Source organism: Sinohyriopsis cumingii, chromosome 7 (genome assembly GCF_028554795.1).
Source record: "Sinohyriopsis cumingii isolate HCF-2022 chromosome 7, ASM2855479v2, whole genome shotgun sequence".
In the NCBI taxonomy this organism is placed as follows: Eukaryota; Metazoa; Mollusca; class Bivalvia; order Unionida; family Unionidae; genus Sinohyriopsis; species Sinohyriopsis cumingii.
In genome coordinates, this window is record NC_142967.1 from 74,117,004 (window position 1) to 74,135,427 (window position 18,424).

At 34.9% G+C, this 18,424-nt stretch overlaps 1 protein-coding gene across 1 annotated transcript in view; it reads left to right on the plus strand.

Moving 5' to 3' along the window:
• Positions 1-559: 559 nt before the first annotated feature.
• The window catches only part of LOC149795523 (dopamine receptor 2-like), a 172,648-nt gene continuing 154,783 nt past the window's right edge, over positions 560-18,424 (plus strand). The window contains exon 1 of the mRNA XM_089965329.1: positions 560-609. The gene's annotated coding sequence lies outside the window, so the exon portion shown is untranslated. The remainder of the gene's footprint in view (positions 610-18,424) is intronic.

Consider the following 18,424-nt stretch of genomic DNA (forward strand, 5'->3'; position numbering starts at 1 on the left):
ATTGTTGCAATATTTCCGACATAAATATTATGCAACCACCCAATCTTGTTGTTGGCTAGCAACTGTTGACTGCAGATTTTATGAAACAAATTTCATCTTGTGAACACGTTGTTGTTATTGTATGTCTTGTCTCACACGAGTGGTTTCTATAAGTTAATACCTTTGTCACCGTCCAAGAAGTCATTTTCTTTTCATGTTACAATCACTTTAAACTTGTTTCTAACATGATGTTTGCTTCATTGCTTGTTTGATGCTTGTTTCTTTACTTACTATGTTTCTTATTCCACAGCAAAGTAGCACGATTCAAACCTTGCATCGAAATCAAACATTTCTTTCTTTTTGATTTTTATCTTTTTTCAGTATCATGGGCCCGAATTTGTTTCGATAATGAAAAAGAGAACACATTGAAGTATCATCAAGGAAAGACATTTTCACAACATTCCTTGTTTAATGTAATAAATGTCTATTTAAAACGTACTTCATAGTATAACAGAGGTAAGAAACGTTTACAAAGAGTTCAAAACATGATTTTAATGAATAATTTTTCTTTCTTTCTGGCAGGTAAATAAGAAGCAGAGGTAGTTAGAACGTGTCACAGCTACCCTTCAGGTAAGTGTTTAATCGCATTTTCATTGAAATGTACTGCTGGTCCTTTATTAAGGACAAGATACTCTGGCTGTATATTTGTTTCAAACTTTCATTTGAAATGTCTTTAGCGGCCCTCATTAAGATCCAGAAACTGACTTGATAGTTACTCCAGTATTTCATTTGAAATGTCTTTAACGGCCTTCATCAAGGTCCAAAAACGCTGACTTGATAGTTACTCCAATAATTCATTTGAAATGTCTTTAGCGGTTCTCTACATTTGTTTCTCAGTACTAGCCTTTCCACTGTGTGGCAATCAATGCAAATCATATGTTAATCTAAAATACTTTCAAAGATGACTTCACGGTGAAGTTCTCGTCAAAGGTTGACCTACTCTTGTTTGAGATGGTGGACTGTCAACATAGCAACATGTAAACAGAACACAGATTTCACTTCCAGATCATCACCAAGGCTTTATTACTCACTGTGCACTGTCGCCGAAATACACACAGACAACAACACCCTGAGCTCATATTATCAAGAATAAACAGTTACCTTTAAATCCCTGCCAAAAATGCATAAATAAAACTCTTCTATCACCACCAAAATGAGAGAGGAAAAAATGTTCTAAAAATAGACTAGAACTACATTCGTCGGTACTGAACTGCAAGTATTAATTGTGACGTGATTTCTGACAGGCTCCATGTTTTACACCAATTTTAGTCAAACTTTTATATTTGCATACTATACCTATTTCAACTTTATACATGAAATCTTTTTGAATTTCCTTGCAAACAAAACATGTGACACCTGTCAGAAAATATGCAGTGCTGGTGTTCCACAGGATGCAAGTTCTGGTCCAAGTGCTCTTGAGAAACCAAAACTAAATTTGCTATATCTTCCTTAATTATAGGAATTTTTCAATGCAGTAAAAGTTAATTGTGATACAAGATAATCCCTGTCTGAAAATATGTTTGAAATTTACAAATATTGATAACTTAAATTTTAATGGCAGATTAAATAAACATTTAAATTTTAAAAACTAAATTTTATTGAAAACTTAAATTTTCATACAAGTTTTAAAACACAGTTTGAAAAATTTTATAGAAGAAAGTTGACTAATGAATGGAATTTAAAACAAATGGTAGTTTGGGTCTGTACAACTGATAAAATTTTTCCCAGGGGTAGTGAAGCATCATAGCTCATAGTGATTTTGACAGCAAGCCGCAATATGCCTGTCCAGATGCATATAGGTGTACACACTAAAGAAACAATGACAGGTGCTATATTCCACATTTATTGTGTCAGGTACTTAGGCAGTTGTTTCCATAACTAATAGCACATTTAGATTTAAAGTTCTGATGGGACCACTACCATGTTTTATAGCAAAAATGCATTCCATTTCAATGTCGATAACTACAAAAGGTGGCAATGGGATAGGAAACTAGTTTTTAGTGAGGCTCTACCTTACTGAAAAATGGTGCTGATCTCTCTCGTGAAAACCTAAGCCATGTCTTTGAGGTGCTATATATCAGTGTGGTGATATGAACTAATATTGGTCACTTTTGGCAGTACATTGCACATGCCCTTATGAAACCTTGCTACCACCACCAGACTACTGGAGAGCTTCCAAGCTGATCCAACTCTCTGTTCCAGATACCAGGCTAGACCTGAAAACATACAATATGTTTTACTTAATTCTAGAAAACAGTAAGATCTATGTAAATGAAGTTAAAATGTGTTAGATATGGTGATTTCAAAATAACATTAAGGTTGCAAGCATGGGGGAAAATATTAAACTTGACAGAGTGACACTCAGAAATGTGAAACAATGGCCATGTATTAAAGTGATAAATTCATCCTAAAAATTTATGAGATTTCTAGAAGCATATTTAGCCATTTACAGGTTAAATAACTAATCAGGTAGACTCTGTATCATAAAGTTTAAGGCAATGTTGGGGCGGTGAGGTTTGATCATTGGTGCAAACATTAGTACATACCAGTATACAGGAAAGTCAAGTGACAATGTACTAAATTAGAATATGTTACTATAAGCAATCTTATTCATGAGGGAAATATCAATTTTGGATATTGCAAGTGAATACAGCCAAATGTGGTCACACAAATCAACTATAGGTACCAATAAATCCTATATCATCAGCTAAATGTGAAATTCTGATCCTCAAAACTTGTAAACAAGGATGAAAATTTGCATATGTGGGAGATATACAATGTACTTGTTAAGATTAAATGTGCAAACATAATTCAAATGATCTGTTTGAACATTTATAGTGTATTTTTTAGAGTGATGTTTACCAATTATTAAGCTCATTCATTCAGTGGAATCAGATATCAGCTGGTGCTTCAATACCGCACTCTGTCAAAGTACTAAAATGAAATATGTTACCATACATAGGCATATTCATGATGAAAATAACATTTTGGGATATTTTCAGTGCACATAGCCATAAATGTGCCTTGCAGATTCACTACAGGTACAATGTCAGCCTATAGGATCTACTGAATGTGAACTTTTGATCCCAAACATTCTAAAATGGATGGATATTTGTTCATGTGGGATATGCAACCATGTTAAGATCAGTTGTACAAAGTTAAATTCAAATAATCTGTTTGAATATTTCTGATGTAATCTTTAGGGTGTCAGTTAACAAATATTATTACTAATTAATAATGCATAAAGCAAGATGGATCATTAGAATTCCCATAACATCATATAGGCCACAATGCCGCAGTACACCAATCAATATCTTAACCAAACTGAACAATAAATGGAATGCATTTTGTGTTCAACTTACATCATTTTGCTGTTTTCTTACATTCAAGGGTATATATATATATATATATATATATATATATATATATATATATATATATATATATATATATATATATATAAGGAAAGTATATTTTATCCCTTTGACCTGTATTTCATTCTCAGATAGTTTAAAATGATTTAGTAGAGAACTTGAGTAGGTTCTAGTATAAAGTTTTCATCTCTGTCCTCTCACTACATCAACGATGCTTATAAACAATTACTGAAGGCTATACAAGCAGATGTGTGTTACTCAGGAAGTGACCCCATCATAAACACATAAATTAACTGCTTGGACCCCTAATAAATAGTCTGAATGGCCAATACAAATTATAATTTTGTCTTCGTGTATTTTAAATAAAGGTCTCATTTTGACTTACAAAGATATTTTCTCTAACAAAGTGTGACAAAGATCCAACACTGTAGCTTGTATATGGTGTAGGAAAATATACATGCTGATAACATTTAATATGATTCCCAAAAATATTATATATGTGCATTTTAGGGGATTTTTTTAAAAAAATTATATTTTTTAAAATTTTATTAAAATTTTTAAAATAATAATTAATTTTTCACTTTTAATTTTATTCTTATATGTTCAAAGTCAATATACATGACAGATTAAAATTTCATGTGTCTATCATTAATAATAAATATTTTATACTAATTTAAACTTTACTCGAATACTGCCCTGACAGGACATAGAACAATTAATTTTACTATATGTTCTCTGCAATTGTTTCTTAGTACCGACCTTTCCACTGTGTGACAATCAATGCAAATCGTATGTTAATCTAAAATACCTTCAAAGATGACTTCACGTTGAAGTTCTTGTCAAAGGTTGACCTGCTCTTTTTTGAGATGCTGGACTGTCAACATAGCAGTATGTAAACAGAACACAGATTTCACTTCCGGATCATCACCAAGGCCTTATTACCCACTGTGCACTGTCGCCGAAATACACACAGAACAACAACACCCTAAGCTCATGTTATTTAGAATAAACAGTTACCTTTAAATCCCTTCCAAAATTGCATAAATAAAACTCTTCTATCACCACCAAAAAATGTTCTAATAATAGACTAGAACTACATTCGTGGGTACTGAACTGGAAGTATTAATTGTGACGTGATTCCAGACACTGACTTGATAGTTACTCCAATATTTCATTTGTAATGTCTTTAGCGGTCTTCAGCAAGGTCCAGAAACGCTGACTTGATAGTTACTCCAATAATTCATCTGAAATGTCTTCACCGCTCTTCTTTACGGACAAGAAACTCAGACTTGACATTTGTTTCAAACTTATAATTAAAATGTCTTCATTCGGCACAAGAAAGCCTGGCTTGATATTTGGTTCAATTACCTTCAAGTTGTGAGGTTTTAAAGCAATAAAAAAAAGATATTGTAAAATGACTCTGAATGAGACTGTTGCAATTTGATAACTTTGTTATCTATGAGATTGAAATATATACATAAAACGTGGTAAAGTACCTCAGCCATGCCTTCAGGTTTGGACACTTAAGCACGATCATTTGATTGAAGTTGTCAACGGTTTTTAACTTTGACAAACTGTCTTTAATCATTGGTAAAATTATTACAGAATGCTTCGATATAAAGAAGTTATGAGCAATACACGCATTTTCGCACACGTTATGTCATGACTGTATTTAGCCAACTGTATTTCAAGTCTATACTTTAAATCCTAATTATAGTATCTAGTAAACTGATTGAAATTGAATTTTGACTCGAAATTGGTTAATCAAATGCTTAAAACTAACTTAACTTTAAAAATTCTATCGGTGAAATTTGGGCTTTGTTTAATATTCCCGGATCAGTTCCGTTTGTACACTTTGACTGATGCGTGCAGTGCAATCTTTTATCTCAAAACTGAAGCTAATACGTATACACAACGTATCTGTACTGGAATTATCTTTGAAGAAAATTGCGTCATTGAAGGTGGAAGGTTCTTCATTAACAAAGACCGCCTGCACGACGATCTACGTCGAAAATGCACTTTCAAATTGTTTTTTTTTTTTAAGCAAGGGGATAACCAGTACGTAAAATTGTATTAAAGAACAAACCATTAGAGATAAGCTTGACACCACAATTTCAACTGATTCGTCGTCACCATACAGTTGGGATACAGAATTTGAGCGGCAACCATTAGCAGCATTAGAACCTGTCTCTATAGATTTCGTACGTACAATCGTGATGAAGAGTGCACCAAAGTCATGTGAGCTTGATCCAATTCCAACATCACTGCTGCTTGTATGTTTAGATCCAGTATTGCCTTAACTAACTGATGTTATTAATACCTCTCTCTCTCTCTCTCATCAGGGTAATTCCCATCATTTTTCAAAGCTGCCATTGTAAAGCCTCTGCTGAAGAAACCAACACTAGACCATAACGATTTAAAGAACTACCGCCCAGTTTCTAATCTCCCATTCATATAAAAAATCTTAGAAAAGGTTGTTCTATCCCAGCTTGTATCTCATCTGAATTCAAACAGTCTTTTTAGCAATGTACAATCTGCATATCGCCCTTGCCACAGTACTGAAACTACTCTTCTAAAAGTATGACATTCTCTCTGCTTTGGATAGCGGAAAGATTACAGTCCTCGCCCTCCTTGATTTGTCTGCAGCATTTGACACAATAGACCATGATATATTATTTCACCGTCTCCAGCATGTATTTGGCATTCATGATACAGCCTTACTATGGTTCAAGTCCTACTTGGTCAACAGGACACAAATTGTGTCTGCAAATGGAATACACTCCAGCCCAGTTGATCTGTGTTGTGGTGTTCCACAGGGGTCTGTTATTGGACCCGTTCTGTTCATTATATACACTCAGCCGCTCTCAACTGTCATAGATCATCATCCAGTGTCTCAAAAATTGTACACTGATGACACCCAAATATACAAATCTAGCCACCCAACTGAAGTTGATACTACCATCCAAGGTGTAGAGAGGTGCATTTCTGATGTGAAATCATGGATGACATGTAACAAGCTGCAGATGAATGAAGATAAAACTGAGGCCATTCTGATTACAACACAAAGACTTTCTCATTCACATCCTTTACCTCAAACAATTAAATTCACACAATCAGTATGAAACCTAGGTGTTACTCTGGACAGTACTCTCACATTGTACCAACATGTCATGAACATATGCAAGGCTGCATATCTTGAGCTGAGACGCATCAGCTCCATTTGCAAATATCTTTCAGTTGATGCCACTAAAACACTTGTGTGTTCATTAGTACTTTCAAGACTGGACTATTGTAACTCAGTTCTGTCTGGTTCATCTCAATATCTATTCCAAAAACTTCAGAAAGTTCAAAACACAGCTGCTCGGATCATACTTAGAGTACCACGATCAGATCATACCTCCCCGCTGCTCTGTACCCTACACTGGCTATCCATTCGATCCAGAATCAAACACAAAATTTGTTCTCTGTGCTACTTTTCTCTGACGGACTCTAGTCCAACATACCTATCCGACCTCACCCATGTATACACACCAGCAAGATACTTATGCTCCTCTTCTGACAATCGTATACTCATTATTCCCACTATGAAAACAAAGTCATATGGACAGCGTTCTTTTTGCATACCAGGGCCCAGCAACGTGGAATGAATTGCCCACTGAACTTAGACACAAAGACACAGTGATCACATTCAAGAGTGCTCTCAAAACTCACTTATTTCGACTGCAAGTACAAACTTAAAGACCTAATAATGTTTCCTACCTTAAATATTCTCAGCATGTTTTTTTCTATGCTTTCTAATTTCATGGTGTTTGTGTTTGTAATCATATCATTATATAAGTTTTTATCTTATATATGTTGTCTAATGTTGTAAAGCGCTTAGAGCTTCTAAAGATTAGACGCTATACAAGTCCTCATTATTATTATTATTATTATTGCCTTATTACAAGGCATCGTTTAAGTTTATGTAAATATTGTTCACTTCAGTTTGCAATATATGGTATTCTTTCTTCAAGCAGCATTGTAATTTTATTCAAGGTGACATGTTCTATTTTCACTCAACATAATTTTTATATATCTTTGATGGATTGGTCAACGAGTCTCTCTTAGAAAGCAATTATTTGCATATGAGATGACAAACCTATATGCATACAATTTTTCACGATTCCACTTTAAAATCTGCATAGTGTATGGCCCCATCATTGTTTATGAACAGTATAAACAATACAGAATTTGTTCCTTCGTGGCTTTATTGATTCATTGGTTAATTCATAACTCTTATGTACCTCAGGATATGTACAGAAAATTAGTTTCGTCCACCTATTTGAAAAGAACTAATGGAAACGTCAGGTAAAGTGATGTGTGTGTGTGTGTGTGTGTGTGTGTGTGGCGGGGGTATTTGGAAGCGAAACAAAGATTGTATGTTTTGAGCTGATATTTGGATAGTCAATATAACACGCTGCTTTAATAATTGTCAATTAACAGTTGCGAAAAGTTATTATGTTTTAGATTCCGTTTGAGGCAAATGATACATATATGAACCAAAATTCACCATAGCTAAAACATTTATGGGATAAACTTGTTAGAAATGTATTCCACGATACATAAATTGCACACACAAAAACAACAGGAAACTAGTTAATGTACCCCCTAAAGCTGTAAACAGAAATACTGTTCGGCAAATTGTCATAATCATACTCAGACTGCCTCACGCACAATACATTAAGGTAGGTCATCACATTCTGACCAGCAGACACCATCCCCATCAGTTTACGTCATCATAATAGTTTATTAGCTTCCAAATAATTATCAGAATATCTCTGTAGAAAAGTAACTGTAATTCACTAGAAAGCCGCCGTAAAAATATGATATTAACTTTTCATGTTTGATTTTAATACAACTTGCTGCCAGCCTGAATACAATGGATCACTCCGGTAGCCTAGTGGTTAGAGCGTCCGCCTTGGAAACGCGAGGTCGTGGGTTTGAATCCCGGCCGAGTCATACCAAAGACTTACAAAAATGGTACTAACAGCTGCCTCGCTAGGCACTCAGCATTTAGGGGTTAGTGTTAGGACTGGTTGGCCTGGTGTCATGATAATGTGACTGGGTGGGACATCATACTACATGTTTGCGGCATGATGCCCAAGTGCTAGACATCACTATAAACTGTCACACTGCAGATACTGTAGTGATATGACTGAAAAATCGTCAAAGCTACGTTAAAAGTCCTAGTTACACACACACACGCACATACACACACACACACACACACACACACACACTACTACACTTTTTTCATTGACGTAAGAAAACAAATAGATATATTATTATATTACAATGTTTCATGCAAGCATAAACTAATATTTAAAAATATGACCTCCAATGTATTCATGCGGAGAATTTGACACACTCTCTCTCTCTCTCTCTCTCGGGTATAGTTGTGGTTAAATATGGCACACACACAAACATTAATATATAATAAGTTACAATGACAACGCATATATTTTACTGGAAACAAGATGCATAATTGGCATTACAAGAAAGATATTCTTCAGTATATTCCTATATTATGCTCTTCAACGGAATATTTATATTTAAAAGAATATCTTTCCCATGTAAGCTCGGGCACATTTAGTAGAAATCATGACCATTTAATCAATCAAAATCAGTAACTTGTTTGACATGCTATTAGGAGAGTAGAATTATGGTAATCAATCTTCATAGCATGTCAGACTTTGTCATTATAATCCAATATTTAATTTATATCAGATAGAAAAATTTAAAACTTCCGTCGATGATAATGTGTATTTCGAAATGGCTTGTTTTATCATATGCATATATAGTGTTCTTATTATGCAAGCCCTAAGAGTAGATTTCTATCCAGCTGTAGCACATAATGCATGCGTTTTGTGTATTCGCCATAATGGTTCCTGTGAAACCCCTATTCACTATTGAGAGCATTTTGTGTATTCGCCATAACGATTCATGTGAAACCCCTTATCACTATTGAATGCATTTTGTGTATTCGCCATAATGATTCCTGTGAAACCCCTATTCACTATTGAATGCATTTTGTGTATTCGCCATACTGGTTCCTGCGAAACCCCTATTCACTATTGAATGCATTTTGTGTATTCGCCATAAAGATTCCTGTGAAACCCCTATTCACAATTGAATGCATTTTGTGTATTCGCCATAAAGATTCCTGTGAAACCCCTATTCACTATTGAATGCATTTTGTGTATTCGCCATAATGATTCCTGCGAAACCCCTATTCACTATTGAATGCATTTTATGTATTCGCCATACTGATTCCTGCGAAACCCCTATTCACTATTGAATGCATTTTATGTATTCGCCATAATGATTCCTGTGAAACCCCTATTCACTATTGAATGCATTTCGTGTATTCGCCATAATGGTTCTTGTGAAACCCCTATTAACTATTGAATGCACTCATGTACGTCACAAGGATTTCTTTGAAACCCCTAATCACTATTGAATGCGCTCGTGTACGTCATTATCATAATATGCCTAATAAGTATTATTATTTATATATGGTGTCCAAAAATTATTCTGTATTATATTAGCTCTGCATTAGTGAACTGAAGGATTGTCGGGCAAGTTCGCCTTCCGAAACGAGAAGGAGCAATTTTCTCTGCACAAGACACTTTCCATAAGTTATTTCGATCTCTAAAGACGTAAGGTTTTAAAGTCGCTCTAAAGTCGTGTCATGATATACATGTGTAACTCGGTTAACATTTATGATAATAATGCATGAGAAGTGGCATACTATATTTTATTGATATTGACATTTGGTATTTTATAAATCATTTGCTTTTTTTGAATATGTCGGTTGGACATGGTTTTTTACATTATTATTTCATTATTTTGAATTTGGAAATAAATTTACGACTGAATGAAGCACGTTTCAACTATTCGCTTTTACACACGTCTTCCTTTCAAACCATCTCAAAACACAATACGGCAAAAACATATTACTGATCTCAGCCATTTTCTTGAATGAGGACCGAATTTATATGACTTAATCAACAATTGTTCAGATTTACTTCTGATTTCATTCCCATGGGGCTAGTAATGGACGTGCGGTGTATGCTGATTTGCATCCACGTCAGTGTTCCATTCAGCTACAGATTAAATTACCCGCATACTGTATGCCGAAGATTTTTTTAAAAAAATCAATGATAATCTGATAATCTGCTACGAACGCAGATATGCTATATGCACTAAGTGGAAATATGGCTTATACACGTTAGTCCCTGAGAGGGTTTTACGAATTAACTCATATTATTAAGCTATAACTAAGTACGTAAGGTAGCAAAAGCACTTTACATATGTTTCTTACGATTGCTCCCTAGAGTCGAGGCATTTATTGTTAGACTGAGATCATCTGTACGTTAGCATACCGTATCTTTGTTACGTTTATTCAGTTTACAGATGTAGTAAACTGAGTTATGACCAGCAGCCCACCTTTTCGGCGATAAAAATAGAGTTTATTAATAGCATTAGTATTGCCGTAGTATCAAAAGTATAATAAAATATGAATCTGACATGTGCTGTCTGGATTCATCAATCATTTTACTGCATACTATCCGAGCCTGATAAATGAATCATGACATTTATAATGGGAAAACTTTTCCCGGTCACTTTAGTTTTCAGTTGCTGTAAATTTACTCGTGATCCGGAAACGTTTAATTCACACACGGATTATAGATATGGTACCGTAAAAGTGAGAGAAAAAAGATTATTTTTTGAAAGGGAGATAATACACATTAAACTTTCTCTTGGGATGACTACGAATACAAATTAAGATGTTTCCTGGAAATTGCTACCATTTTCGTTTTGTATATCTGTTAGTGTCTTTGATTAGTGGTAAAGTAACTTATTCACGCTATTATATAGACAAAATTATAAGTGTTTTACAGACATGTACTGGGCATTACAAGAAAACCACAGTACGTGCATCTAATGTACGTGTGATAAAGAATATCCAAAGTTTAAATAATTAAAGCTCTTTGCATGTGTAACGCATTGAAGATGAATTACATTAAAATATTTTATGTAAGGTATCATTATTATATGGTGGTATCATGATTTGAAACAAGAAAACCGGAAGCATCAAAACTCTCCCTATTATCCACGAGAAAGCGACGTGTCATGTCCTCGAGGGCTGCCAGAGAAAGCGACGAGTCCCGCCCTCGTGAAACTGCTTGAGAAAGCGACGAGTCCTGCCCCGTGGATTGCTAGGTGTTAAAAAAACGCACATACGACCGTCCAAAAGAAGACAGAGAAGAAGGGGCAGCTGGGTTTTTGCTGAAAAGCCTGAGATAAAGGCCAAAGATTAACACACCAGGAATTATAACATCCAGTACTTTCCCGCGTTCTCTGATAAACAAGATTAATTTGAGGAGAAGATTAATAGGATCCTAACATCTGGGCACAAAGTGAGACAAGAAAATATGTGGCAATACTGCACAAGCTGTTATGGATGATAAGGATAAGTTTATTTTGAAACAGATACTATCTAATTTTACAGAAGAAATTTTCGAAGTCAGCCAAGCAAAAATGGATGTTTCAATATTATACAAACGGAAGTATCTGAGAGATGGAAATGTCGAGGAAATATTTTATTCGAATAATTCGTGAATACAATACACTAATATACGTTAAATATCCAAGAAGCTGTTGGAAGAAGGAAATGACCTTAACAATGATATATATTCAAGTTAATCCCTGATGATATATGACAAAGTAGTTTTTGTCTCATATTCATCGAGTGTAATAGTTTTCAACTTTTGAGCAGTCCGTGACGCGTTACTTCGTTAAAAGTCCACAACCTTAATATATAGAGAATAATGAAGTTTCTTTAGCTTTCGCTAATTTCTCATTTTTTGCTACATCTTCATAACGAATGAGTGAAACGGCTCAATATAATAGATATAAAATAACGCATTTACATTTACAAAACACAAAAATGGTTTGTGTAATCTACCACGTCAACAAAATCCACTTCTAGCCAAAGAACTCTCGCCATTTAAGGAATATTTTACCAACAAGAAGATTGATTCAGTGAATAATGACGAGGATACAAGAAGAAAATTCCATTATACAGCAGACCTAAGTATAAACATTGTTACAGAATAAAATGCAATTCCATTCTTTTTATGATATATTGATCAAAATATTCCAGTATTATGATTTACTGTGTTCCGTCAAATAGATATCATTAGGTTTATACTATGCATATTACAAGTAAGGGGTTGAAACTATTATCGATAAGAGTAATATATTCTATAGTCAATCATTTTACGACATTGACATTGCATAGACAAATCGTAAGTTAAGCTAACTCTGTCAATTGAATTTGAACATTTGCAAATTTAAGCGGATCATGCAGGAATTGTATTCATTTCAAACGTTGACTTTAGAGAATGAAACATGAAGACATAATCTAATCTAGAGGTAGATTATTATCAAATACTTGTGGGTTACCGGAGGAAGGTTATCTCTTTCGTCCTTCTATGTCTCTGTGACTACTTTCACTATTTTCTTGATGGAGTTATGACTGATTGGATTTGGCAGGAGCTCGGTATCTCTGTGTTAATTGTGGCAGGTTATACTACTGAGGTCGTATTTGCATGGATAAGATAAGCGATGAAGATGGTGATACATGCCCATAGGTTTGAATGTGAGTGAGTACACAAAGAGTAGCGAACAGACGCCAAGTTAAAACTGTAGCGAATAAGAGGTAATCCTACATATAGGCTGTGTTGTAGCTTCGGAGATTCAACACATTTAGGCCTGTTTTAAAAATAGCCCTAACTGCTGATTATACGAAACGCTTTCTTGTTCAGAGGTGGAAAGTAAATGGAAATTTGTTAAACATGTTAGTGACGCTCCAGGTTGGAGAGCTTCCAATAAGCTGGTAGATTTATTTTAATTGGACATATTATACATGTTCCAGTAGTCAGCCATTTAAATCCTGGAGTAACCAGCTACGAATGTGTAAAAAAAAGTCTCACCACCGCGACACGTTACATTACTTTGACTTCATCTCTTTTACTGGTTATTTTTCACTATTTCCAATAAGTCAATTGATTGAAGAACAGAATCATAGCAATTACATCCTGTTTTCATTATGATAAAAGCGTGCATAGCATCAGCTTGGTGCGATTAGTGACACATTTTCCAAAAGTCAATAATAGTGTTTGTCAGCCAAATTTTTCAATGACAGACTACACGGAGTTGTCCCTCTTTTGTTTGAATAGAGCAGAATGACATAAAATTTCATTAGATGAAGCAAACGTTTTTTTTACAGATTTGAATGGCATGCTGTCACCACCATGCAAGTCGAAAATATGTCCACCAGGGCGTTCTTGTAACAGTGAAAGAATCAATGATATCACCCACGTCACGAACTTAATATACGTCAGTGAGGGATCGATACATTGTAATTAATGAAATAGGCTGGTAATATTTAACTAACACAATATCTGACATTGTCTGTTTAAAAGAATGAGTCAGTATTTTCGTGAAATGTGCCTCCATGTTTGTTTAATTTTGAATGGCAGTGATGGATTTTGCCAGTGTGTGTAATATATGTAAAACGTTAAACGAAGTTTCATTTTTAAATATGAAATAATATGACATGGGGACATCTTGTAATGTGACACCTTGTTGTTTAGGGACGCCTGGTAGAAGGCACATTATAAAGATGTTGAGTAAGCTGTTGATAAATTTGCAATCAACTGGATATTTTTGAATTGATGCAGGCAAAGACAATATAAAATTCTCCATGCCTATTCACTCTTTCCTTCTGCTGTAACATGCATATATTTTTAGTGTAGTACCGAAAACAGAGTTTGCGTACGAAAGGAAAGTTTATAATTGTTTTGCTTTTGCTTGAATGAGATTTGTTTATTATCATAATATGAAGACGTCCTATTAGATATCTGTTCTCTGAATCTAGTCCTATAAGGAGATGGAGGTAGGAGAACATGAACTATTTCATTATTTCCCCGTACACTTTACTTGGTCTCTACCGGCACAATACAGTAGTATTCCATAAACACTCAAGCAATACTTCAGGAAATCTTCACAGTAATAACCAAAAAGAGCATATTGTAAAGCTACTAAAAGAATGTAGTCATATGAAAAAGGGATCCTTCTATTGATATTATAGGTATTTATGAATCTATTGTCTTTTTATTTCATTTATTTATTTGCATATTTGTTTATTTATTTATATCTTTATTTATTTATTTATTTAATTTATTTGTTTATTTATTTATTTATTTATTTATTTAGTATGTCTTCGATTGTCGCTGATATTGACATATAGAACTGGATATGCTTTATGTGGCTAAATAATATCATTCATAATTTTATCTCTGCTTTTGAGACATTTTATGTTTAAAATATTCCTTCATTCCTACATTGAATCAACATGACAATTAGCAAGTGTTGTCTTTCAGTTACATATGCCCGGCTGAAGCTATACAGATCAAGTTTCATCACGTGTGTGTCGTTTTCTTTCAAAGACACATTTTAAGTTTTGCTTCAGCCCCAAATTTTCCTGGGAGAAGTTTTCGTATGATTTGAATCATACCCACCAGAAAATAGCGTTATCGAAATAATTATATCACTATCGAAACATTTATATGACCATAGGGAAAGTTAGGGATATGGCAGAGAGACATAGTTCATTCATAATTCTAAAAACAAATATATATATATATATATATATATATATATATATATATATATATATATATATATATGTCGCACAAGATCTTTCATATTCACATATTTTTAAAATCCTTGATGCAAACTAAGTCGGAGACAATAATAAAAATACTTAGTACTCCTCCTCAGCAGCAAAAGAAAATGAACGTTGCAATACTCATGAAAAATCAATCACATTTTTATTTTAGGTTTATTGCTGCTCTCCATAAGTAACGTTATTGTAGTGGTATGCTGTCTCTCCGAATCTCAATTATCTAATGCAGTCGGCAGTTTCTTTCAATTATATTCTGCTCATTTCATTGAAACTCAAAGATAAATCAGCTAAGCCAATCGTAACGGGTACCAAAAAAAATTAACATTGTAACTGACTGCACATTCCTTGCTTCTATATTCTCCCAAGCTCAGCAGTGAATCTGTCTAACATCACTAGTGAACACTTTTTGTATGTCCTCCTAATGTCGGTACTGAACATTCATTCTATGTCCTCCTAATGTCAGTACTGAACACTCCTGACTTACATGTCCTCCTAATGACAGAACTGAACACTCCTGACTTATATGTCCTCCTAATGTCAGCAATGAGCCCTTATTCAATGCCCTCCTAATATCAGTACTGAACACTCCTGACTTCTATGAACTCCTAATGTCAGCACTGAGCACTCAGTGTATGTCCTCCTAATGTCAGTGCTGAACACTCCTGACTTCTATGTTATATGCACTAAACATTTATTCTATGTCCTGTTATGTCGGTACTGAGCACTCATTCTATGTCATCCTAATGTCAGTACTGAACACTCCTGACTTCTATGTCCTCCTAATGTCAGTACTAAATATTAATGACTTCTATGTCCTCCTAATGTCAGTACTGAAGACCCCTGATTTCTATGTTCTCCAATGTCGGTACTGAACACTCCTGACTTCTATGTCCTCCTAATGTCGGTAATGAACACTCCTGACTTCTATTTAGTCCTAATGTCAGTACTGAACATTCCTGACTTCTGTGTCCTCCTAATGTCGGTACTGAAAACACCTGACTTCTATGTCCTCTTAATGTCATTACTGAACACTCCTGACTTCTATGTCCTCCTAATATCAGTATGATTACTCCTGACTTCTATGTCCTCCTAATGTCAGTAATGAACATTCCTGATTTATATGTCATCCGAATGTAAGTAATGAAAACTCCTGACTTCTATGTTCTCTAATATGAGTAATGAACATTCCGTCTATTTCCTCCTAATGTCAGTACTGAACACATTGACTTCTATGTTCTTCTAATGTCGGTACTGAACACTCCTGACTTCTATGTTATATGTACTAAACAGTCCTTTAATGTCATCTTGACTTATGTGTCCTCCTAATGTCAATACTGAAGATTTGTGACTTCTAGGTTCCCTAATGTCAGTACTGAACATTCCTTCTATGTTCTCCTAATGTCAGCACTGAGCACTCCTTCTATGTCCTCCTAATGTCAGCACTGAGCACTCCTTCTATGTCCTCCTAATGTTAGTACTGAGCATTCGTTCTATGTCCTCCTAATGTCAGTACTGAACACTCCTGTGTTCTATGTTATATGTTCTAAACATTCCTTCTATGTCCTCCTAATGTCGGTACTGAACACTCCTGACTTATATGTTCTCTAATATCAGTACTGAAAATTCCTTTTATGTCCTTGTAATGTCAGTACTGAAAACTCCTGACTTCTATGTCCTCCTAATGTCAGTACTAAACACTCCTGACTTCTATGTCCTCCTAATGTCAGTACTGAACACTCCTGACTTTTATGTTCCCTAATATCAGTACTCATCTAGCTATATCCTCCCATCGTCACTACTGAAGACTCATACCTCGATATCCCCCCAATGTTAGCATTGTACACTCATGTCGCTATATCCTCCCAATGTCACTACTGAAGCCTCAAGCCTCTATATCCTCCCAATGTCAGCATTGTACGCTCATGCCACTATATCCTCCCAATGTCACTACTGAAGACTCATATGTCTATATCCTCCCAATGTCAGCATTGTACGCGCATGCCACTATATCCTCCCAATGTCACTACTGAAGACTCATGACTCTATATCCTCCCAATGTCAGCATTGTACGCTCATGCCACTATATCCTCCCATTGTCACTACTGAAGACTCATACCTCATATCCTCCCAATGTCAGCATTGTACGCTCATGCCACTATATGCTCCTAATGTCAGTACTGAAGAATTTTACCTTTATATCATGCTGCTATATATGCTGCACATTCCGTACTTCTATGTCCTCCTAATATCCTTACTGAACACTATTACCTCTGTATCCTCCTAATGTCAGTAATCAACACTCTTACTTATGTGGTAATGTTGTTTTGAGGTTTAACGCCATTTGTCATCGCATGCTAGGCTACTGATTGATGGTAAGAGTAACTGTTGGAAGAAGGTACAGGGAAAATCTGGTAAGGACCACTGATTCACGCGAAGCTACTCACATAACCACATTGGTTGAGACTCAAACCCACACGGAGAGAGAGAGAGAGAGAGAGAGAGAGAGAGAGAGAGAGAGAGAGAGTGCGTGTGTGATTTGGGTTTTCAACGTAGCTTTAACAATAATTGTTCAGTCATATCCCTACGATGTATGCAGTGTGACAGTTTCAAGTGATGTCTAGCAGTGGGGCATCATGCCTTCGACATGTAGCATCATGTCCCACACAGTCACATTATCCTGATACCAGGTCGACCAATCCTAACACTAACCTCTTAACGCTGAGCGCCAAGCGAGGCAAATGATAGTCCATTATTTTAAAAATAAGCCTTTGTACCTCCTGCATCCGAGGCGGACACTCTATACACTATGGGACAATTTTATTTGATGAAAAAAATTGAATACATAAGAAATACTAGTTTGTTGATATTGTTTTTCATAATATATTTCCTATTGAAGATTACATTGTTATGTATATTTGATTTAATTTATATTTGATTTAATTTAATTGTTTGTAAGTTTAAATATCTTTACATATTTTATTTCATTACATGTTAAGTAATGTCATTTGGAATTTGATACTTTCCAGAAATTAGTTCGACCTGACTGTTTAGTCGAAAACACCTAAAACATAACTTTATATCTTTTTGCTGATCTAATTCCTGGCCTTGAGTGAGAATCAAGTGAACAACTTCTTTTTCATTTATTTTTATTGTGGGAATACATAGAGTAAGATCGAGGCTGTACTGGAAAACGTGACTTTAGACATGTAAATAG